Genomic DNA, 8,662 nt, shown 5'->3' on the forward strand with positions numbered 1-8,662 from the left:
AATGCGTGACGTGGGGGTCATGTGTGACATGGGGGGCATGCATGGGGCGGTTGCTGCAGGCATGCGTCACGTCATAATAAATGGGAAAGAGGGGGCCCGCATTTTCCCCATAAAAAGGAATAACCGCAGGCGCGCGGCTCATTTACCCTCTGTGCTTTCCCCAATCTCGACACCGCCGTCCTCATCTTATTCCTCCTAAAGCTCCTGCTCGCCGCTGCTGTGCCCCCCACTGCCTTCGATCCCTTGACCCCTCCCAACCGCCATGGCGCCTAAATCTGGCAAGGGCAAGGGCAAGGGTGTAGCCAAGGACATGAATGAGAAGGAGATGCCGAAGAGCGAGGCGGCGGCGCGGCGGGCGCAGTTCGCCTATTTCACCCTATCGTCAGTCGACGTCTTCGAGATCAAGGACTACTTCAAGCCTTTGTGGGGTGCGGCGATGACGGTGCACCCTGCCATGCACGCCCTCCCTACAGATTGCAACAAGGGCAGCGCAAAACGCTACCCATTCTTCGTCGACTTCTTCTTCTGCGGGCTCTGTCCCTCTTTTTCCGACTTCTTCAACGATGTCATGCGCACTTTTGGCTTCCATCTGTTGGAACTTACACCGAATGTTGTGGCGTGCTTGGCATGCTTTGTGCACCTCTGTGAGGGCTTCGCCGGGGTGGTGCCCAACACGACGCTTTTCCTCCACTACTTCTCCCCCCTCGTCCAACCCGGGGCCACCCTTTCTGGAACCATCGCCTGGATCCCGAGGGCCCAGGAGAAAGGCGCCTACCCAGACGGTGCCACGAAGGAGAGGTGGGAGGAGTGGCGGGGCCGGTGGTGCTGAATCATGGAGGAGAACCCACCGGAGTTCTGCCAGGGTGTTAGTTGGGAGTCGCTGCTCCGTGGCACGGACTGGAGCGACCTCGACCCCAATGAAAAGAAGTTTTCGGTCGCCACCACCAGGATTCGCCGCCTCACCGAGGCCGGGCTCACCCTCGAGATGATTGCGGCAGATTTCATCCGCTGTCGAATCGTTCCGCTACACAACAAGGGGAGGCCAGCCTAGGATTTCAAGAATGCAGCCGACATCATGAGGCTCCGCACCGGCCTGAAGCACAACTTCACGGTGTTGGGGCACTCCTGGTATTGCCGAAAGCTCTTCAAGCTCGATGTGTTCGCCGACGGCAAGGTGGAAAGGACCGACAAGGCGGTGAAGTCCGGCAAGGTCGTCAAGGGGCCCTTGTTTGGGCTACCACCGGGGGTGGTCCTGCTGAGCAACAACACCCGGCAGGCCGGCATCCTCGCTATGATTCCGGTCTTCAACGCGCACGGTCTTGACCCGGCCTGGGTCGAGCCCCCGGCATGCGAGGTGGAGGATTTCTTTGCCAACTTGGTCGAAGAACTCGATCATGACGAGCCGCTGCTCATCCAGGACACCACTCAAGAGGAGTTGGACTACATCGCCGCCAGAGCGGAGGAATCGGAGCTTGCTAGGCTGGCCGGCGATGCCGGCGGCGTGGAGAACAAGGCCGCCGTGGCCGCAGAAGAGAAGGATCTCGCCGAGTGGATGAAGTCTGCTAGGGAGGCGGGGGCGCCAGCAACGAGCCCCCCCTGTCGGGGGCATAGGAGAATATTCGTCTGAGGAGGAGGCCGAGGCCGGCGACCCCTCAGCTATGAAGAAAAGACGCGTCCTGTGTTGGGCCAGCTCTGGCGAGCCGGTCCGGTCCGGCAGGGCCAAGGTGCAGCAAGGGGTTCCGGGGGAAACCGCGCGCGTGACGAGGCCCGCGGCGGCGAAGAAAAAGCACTACCAAAACATACACTTCCGTGATGATACATGTTTGTCACAGTAGGTCACATTTTTTGTCATGCATGTACATCCATGACGATTTTATGACAGAATAAAGATAGTCATACCTGTGCTGTCGTAGAAGTGTTCCATGACATTACCAAAATTATCATCACAGAAGTGTCCACTTCCATGACGATAATCGCGCGCCATAGAAGTGCTTTCGTCAAGGGTGACCGACACGCGGCATCCACCGTAACGGAACGCCGTTAAGGTATCGGGTCGGGTTTTGGATCCGATAACCCGTTAATAGCCCTGGCCAATGGGGATTTTCCACGTGTAAAATCATCATTGGCTGGAGGGAACACGTGTCGGCTCATCGTTTGCACAGATGTCATCCACTCATTGGACAGAAGGCGCCTATGATACGTCGACATGTGGCACGACCCAACAGAGGCCCATTCCTGTGAAAAGGCTGGTCCATTTCACTTGGTCAAAAGGTGGCGGGCCGGCGCATGGAAAGCCTGCTAACGGCCTGTTCTCATATAGCCCATTTACAACCCGCTAACCCGAGGCCCGTTACGCCCTATCCGAATTAGGCCCAGTAGCGTCATCTGGGCCATCCAATATGATTCCAGCCTGTTTTCACTTCTGGCCATGTATGGCCCATGACGTCTTTCGGCCCATATGAGGCCCTTTGTAACTCTTGGCCCATTAACGGCCCGTGGTGAAACTGGCCCGTAATGAACAGTGTATCACTTTACACCCATTAACGGCCCGTGGTGAAACTGGCCCGTAATGAACAGTGTATCACTTTATACCCATTAATGGCCCGTTATTCTGTTGGGCTATTTCCAGCCCATGTTATCTTTCGGCCTTCTCAGAGCCCATTTATTCTTGGGCTCATTTCCAGCATTTGTTTACTTATGGCCTGTTACTGTCATTTTCTGCTTGTGGGCCAAATTCAGCTCGTGGTTACAGTCGGCCCGTTTGTGGTCCGTTAATACGTTGGGCCGTTTTCATAGCGTCATCAAATACAGCCTATTAACGATGGCCCGTTATGGTCGGTCCATATACGAACGATTCCAACTCTAGCCCGTTTACAGCCATAATGTGGTCTCTTATTGGCCCATGTTTGGCCAATCAATCACGGCTTGTATAAGGCCCATTGATGATACGGCCCATAGAAGGCCCATTGTTTCTACGGCCCGTAGAAGGCCCATTGTTTGTATGGACCGTAGAAGGTCCATTGTTTGTACGGCCCGTAGAAGGCCCACTGTTTCTATGGCCCGTAGAAGGCCCACTGTTTCTACGGCCCGTAGGAGGCCCAGAGTCACTACAGTAAATATTAGCCCATGGTTATTATGGCCTAGTTTTAAAAAATAGGTTATTGCAGCCACTAGCAAAATGCGGAAAAAGAACTACAATGACTACAAGCAAACAAATAAACAAGACAACACGGAAATAAATAAGCAAGCAACTAACGCTAGGCTATCACGGCTATTACACATATTACATCCACTGGGCATCAAAGTTCGCCACTAGTGCAAATATAGGGAACAAAGCATCATATCATATACACTGGTTGTCAAAGTTGGTGACCAGCACAAATAAACGCCGCAGCAAAACAAATCCAGAACTGAAACCACTTCAGAAGATCTCAAGAAACAATATCCTGGGTACCCATAATGTTGGCAAGATGCTTAGCAAGCTTATTAACTTTCTCTTGTTTGGCGCTTAAATCCTCCAGCGCTTGTTGTTGCACCAGGAAATATGCATCTGAATTCTGCAGGGACTTCCTCAGTCCTTCAGCTTCCTGTCGCAGCACATCTGATCAATGTCTTTCAACTTGAAGTTGAGACTCAAGAAGACAAAGATTCAGGCAGCAAGTTCGAAGAGCTTGTGCCAGCAGTAGTGCCCAGTAACTCGAACACTACATCAAGACAGGACTTTTGGGTTCTCTCACTGTCGTCAAGATAGTTTTTATCAGCTTTCTTGGAGACCAACAGGGATGTCTCACTATCTTGAACCTTATCCGCATTACTTCCTTTACCATTGCATAACGCGGTACTGTTCTCCAATATTTTGTCCGCATTCTAAAATAGAAACAAGCAGACACATCACATGTTTACCATGTTGTATATGAAACTCATTTTGGTAAATGAGTTCAGTAGTAAAGTGGACAGGATAGCAGCATGAAACAAACATATATCTATGTACCATGGTCACTTTATGGTCTATATCATTCTAGTTTTTGTTACCAAATCAAGATAGAGACACAGTTCAAATAATATTTGTTCAAGATAAAGTAGAATAGAAAGAATATAAGTGTGGGAAACTATAGAGCAATAACAACACTTGTAATGTGCATGACATGAGAACATAACTGTTTATTCAATTGAAACTGAAATCAACATAGAGCAGGTTACAACGGCAAACCAGTTAAAGAAACAGGTTTAAAACATACCTGTTGCGCCATTGGAGTTTCAGTTCCATCCTTCAAATTTGAAAATAGTTGGTATATGTAAATACAGTAATGCAAGAGCAAAGGAGTATGAACCATAGCTACAGAACCTGACCTGAGAACAAGTTGTCACATCCCTAGTTCTGGTATGACATAGACTAGCTAGTCATGTGTGCATCATGTTTAAATTTCAATGAATTTGAAATGGGGACATGTGAAAGCCTCAGAGATTATTTCTGAAAATGACCAAGATAAAAATTGCTTCAAATAGGTCCAAGAAAATGTTCATGTTTCTCTCTGAAAATATTGAACAGAGGTAAAATTCAAACCAATATTTTTAGGAGCTCACAAATATTTATTTTGGACATTTGAGTTAATTCAATAATTATTTGCATTGGAGTTATATTTGTTATATATTAAATATAACTCCAATAACTCCAAAAGTTTGTAACTGGCTTTGAATACTTTTTAAAAGGCCACATAATAATTTTCAGAAGATTATTAAATGATCTGGTATTTAAATAAAATCAAAACCAATTGCAGAAAATAGAAAACATAAATAAATAGAAAACCAGAGAAAGAGAAAACCTACCGCCTACCTGTGCGGCCTGCTGCTGAAGCCAGCCCAGCCCATCTCCACCTCCCCTATCGTCTTCCTCCTTTTGCTAGGAGGATGAAGGGCGTGTGCCTCGCACGCGCGCACGCGACCCCGGCCACCTCCTGCTTCCCGCCGCTTCTGGAGGCTGCTAAGGCCGCCACGCAACACCCTGGACCCCCTCGACCACTCCCCTCTCTCCCTGCCTCGCCTCTCTCGCTCTCTCTCTCCCGAAGCCGAGCGGAGTCGTCACCACCAACACCGTCCACCGCGGCCACCGGCCACCCCACGCCTCGCCGGCGCGCCAAGAAGCTCCGCCTCGTCCCCCTCTTCCTCCTCACCGAGCCACTCGGTTCCTGAAGGCCCTGGACGCTGCTAGCACCGCCGTTCTCCATGTTGGTCGCCGTGGATCCTCGCCGTCGATTCGGGAGCTACAGAGCATCCCCGACCTTGTCCTCGCGCTCGTTGACCCTGCTGTGAGCTCCTGCACCATTTACCTCCCTCCCCTGCCTCATTTGCGCGCTCTAGCCTCGATCCCCACCATACCCGCGACCTCCGCCGCCTCCTGCTTAGTCGTGTGCCACCCTTGCAGCCCGCGACCGTCGTTGCTGGGCATGGCAACGAGATCCTGGTGCCCCCAGGAGTCCGTTTAGCTCTTTTGCTGACTCGCCCGTGTCTCGTAGCGCCGCTGCCAACATGTGCCCGAGCGCCACCGCCGCCCAGCTCGACGCGGCGATGATTCCGGCCACCCCGCGACCAACTAATGGCACCGTTGGACGCGGCACACTTCCACGACCGCGTAGAACCCACCCACGCGAGAAATGGTCGCCGTAGAAGAAACTCCGACGAGCCACCGCCGTCCTGTAAGGTCGCTGGCGACTTGATCCGGCGAAGCTGACATGGTGTGACGCCCCCGATTCAATCGTACACTAATCATACACGCAAACGTGTACGATCAAGATCAGGGACTCACGGGAAGATATCACAACACAACTCTACAAATAAAATAAGTCATACAAGCATCATAATACAAGCCAGGGGCCTCGAGGGCTCGAATACAAGTGCTCGATCATAGACGAGTCAGCGGAAGCAACAATATCTGAGTACAGACATAAGTTAAACAAGTTTGCCTTAAGAAGGCTAGCACAAACTGGGATACAGATCGAAAGAGGCGCAGGCCTCCTGCCTGGGATCCTCCTAAACTACTCATGGTCGTCGTCAGCACCCTGCACGTAGTAGTAGGCACCTCCTGTGTAGTAGGAGTCGTCGTCGACGGTGGCGTCTGGCTCCAGGGCTCCAGCATCTGGTTGCGACAACCAGAAAGAAAGGAAAAGGGGAAAAGGGGGGAGAAAGCAACCGTGAGTACTCATCCAAAGTACTCGCAAGCAAAGAACTACACTACATATGCATGGGTATATGTGTAAAGGGCCATATCAGTGGACTGAACTGCAGAATGCCAGAATAAGAGGGGGATAACTAATCCTGACGAAGACTACACTTCTGGCAGCCTCCGTCTTGCAGCATGTAGGAGAGAGTAGATTGAAGTCCTCCAAGTAGCATCTCCAAGTAGCATCTCCAAGTAGCATCTCCAAGTAGCATCTCCAGTAGCATCGCATAGCATAATCCTACCCGGTGATCCTCCCCTCGTCGCCCTGTGGAAAAGCGATCACCGGGTTGTCTGTGGAACTTGGAAGGGTGTGTTTTATTAAGTATCCGGTTCTAGTTGTCATAAGGTCAAGGTACAACTCCAAGTCATCCTGTTACCGAAGATCACGGCTATTCGAATAGATTAACTTCACTGCGGGGGTGCACCACATAACCCAACACGCTTGATCCCATTTGGCCGGACACACTTTCCTGGGTCATGCCCGGCCTCGGAAGATCAACACGTCGCAGCCCCACCTAGGCACAACAGAGAGGTCAGCATGCCGGTCTAAACCTAAGTGCACAGGGGTCTGGGCCCATCGCCCTGAGCACACCTGCACGTTGCGTGGGCGACCGGAAGCAGACCTAGCCTAGTGGCGTTCTAGTCCAATCCGGCGCGCGCCGCTCAGTCGCTGACGTCAAGAAGGCTTCAGCTGATACCACGACGCCGGGATACCCATAACTACTCCCGCGTAGATGGTTAGTGCCTATAGACTAAATGGCCAGACTTAGATCAAATACCAAGATTTCGTTAAGCGTGTTAAGTATTCGCGAACGCCGAACAGGGCCAGGCCCACCTGTCTCCTAGGTGGTCTCAACCTGCCATGTCGCTCCGCCACAAAGTAACAGTCGGGGGCCGTCGGGAACCCAGGCCCACCTCTACCGGGATGGAGCCACCTGCCCTTTCAGCCCCCTCATCAGAATCACTTGCGGGTACTCATCGAGCTGACCCGACTTTAGTCACCATCTGTATAGTATGTATGTATGTATGTATAATATATACCCGTGATCACCTCCCGAGTGATCACGGCCCAATAGTATAGCAAGGCAGACTGACAAGAATGTAGGGCCAATGATGATAAACTAGCATCCTATACTAAGCATTTAGGATTGCGGGTAAGGTATCAATGACTGTAGCAACAATGACAGGCTATGCATCAGAATAGGATTAACGGAAAGCAGTAACATGCTACACTACTCTAATGCAAGCAGTATAGAGAAGAATAGGCGATATCTGGTGATCAAGGGGGGGGGGCTTGCCTGGTTGCTCTGGCAAGAAGGACGAGTCACCAACACCGTAGTCGAACTGGGGCATCAGCATCGTCACGGGGTCTACCGAAGAGAAGAGGGGGGAGAAACAGTAAATACATAGCAAGCAAGTGCATAACAGGATAACAGTCCGAGCTAGACGTGTTCTAACGCGGTATGAGGTGATACCGGTGAAGGGGGGAAGCATCCGCGAAGTATTCCCGGGGTTCCGTGTTTTCGGGCAGAGGAGCCGGAGGGGGAAAGTTGCGAGTTCGATAGGTTAGGGGGGTGTGGCGGACGAACGGGTTGCGTATCCGGAATCATCTTGTCGTTCAGAGCAACTTTCATGTTGAAGATAATTTAATCCGAGTTACGGATTAAAAGTTATGATTTTCTAAAGATTTTATTAATTTCTGGAATTTAATTAGTTATTTAAATTAATTCGAAAATGGAATAATGACATCAGCATGATGTCATGCTGATGTCAGCAGTCAACAGAGTTGACTAGTCAACTTGACCAGTGGGTCCCACTGGTCAGTGACACATTTTTAATTAAACATTTTAATTAACCTAATTAGTAATAATAGGGGGTGGGCCCCACTGTCATACAATGTTAGCTAATTAACAGTAGTTAATTAGGTTAATTAGTCATTAGATTAATTAATCTTAATTAGCTAAGTTAATCAGAATTAATTAAGTTAATTAATTAGTTAATTAATTAATTAATTATTTTTATTATTTATTATTGATTTATTTTTTTATATTTTTTAACTCCTTTTTTTAACAGACACATTCTTTGGGGGCGTGGGGCCCCTTCGTCATTGGCTTAGAGGCCGTAGTGGCCCGGGTAAACGGGCAGCGGTGCGGGCGCTCGGGCGTGGGCGCCCGAAGGGAGACCCAGGGCGCGGCGAGTGTTCGCCGGACCGTGACCAAGGGGCGGAGGTGGGACGGCGAGCGGCGGCAGCCACTGCGGGAACCGCAAGCGGGGCAGGGGCGAAAGCGGATGGGGCGGTGGAGGCGTCCGGGGGTAGCATCGGGGGGAGGCGGCCACGGTGGGCGTGCACAGGGAGGGGCGCGTGCTAGGCGCGGCCACGGTGGGCATGGGCGGGACGTCGGTCCAGTCGCGGCGTGAAGGCCGCGGCCACGGGGTAGCATCGGG

The sequence above is a fragment of the Triticum dicoccoides genome, chromosome 3B (genome assembly GCF_002162155.2).
Source record: "Triticum dicoccoides isolate Atlit2015 ecotype Zavitan chromosome 3B, WEW_v2.0, whole genome shotgun sequence".
In the NCBI taxonomy this organism is placed as follows: Eukaryota; Viridiplantae; Streptophyta; class Magnoliopsida; order Poales; family Poaceae; genus Triticum; species Triticum dicoccoides.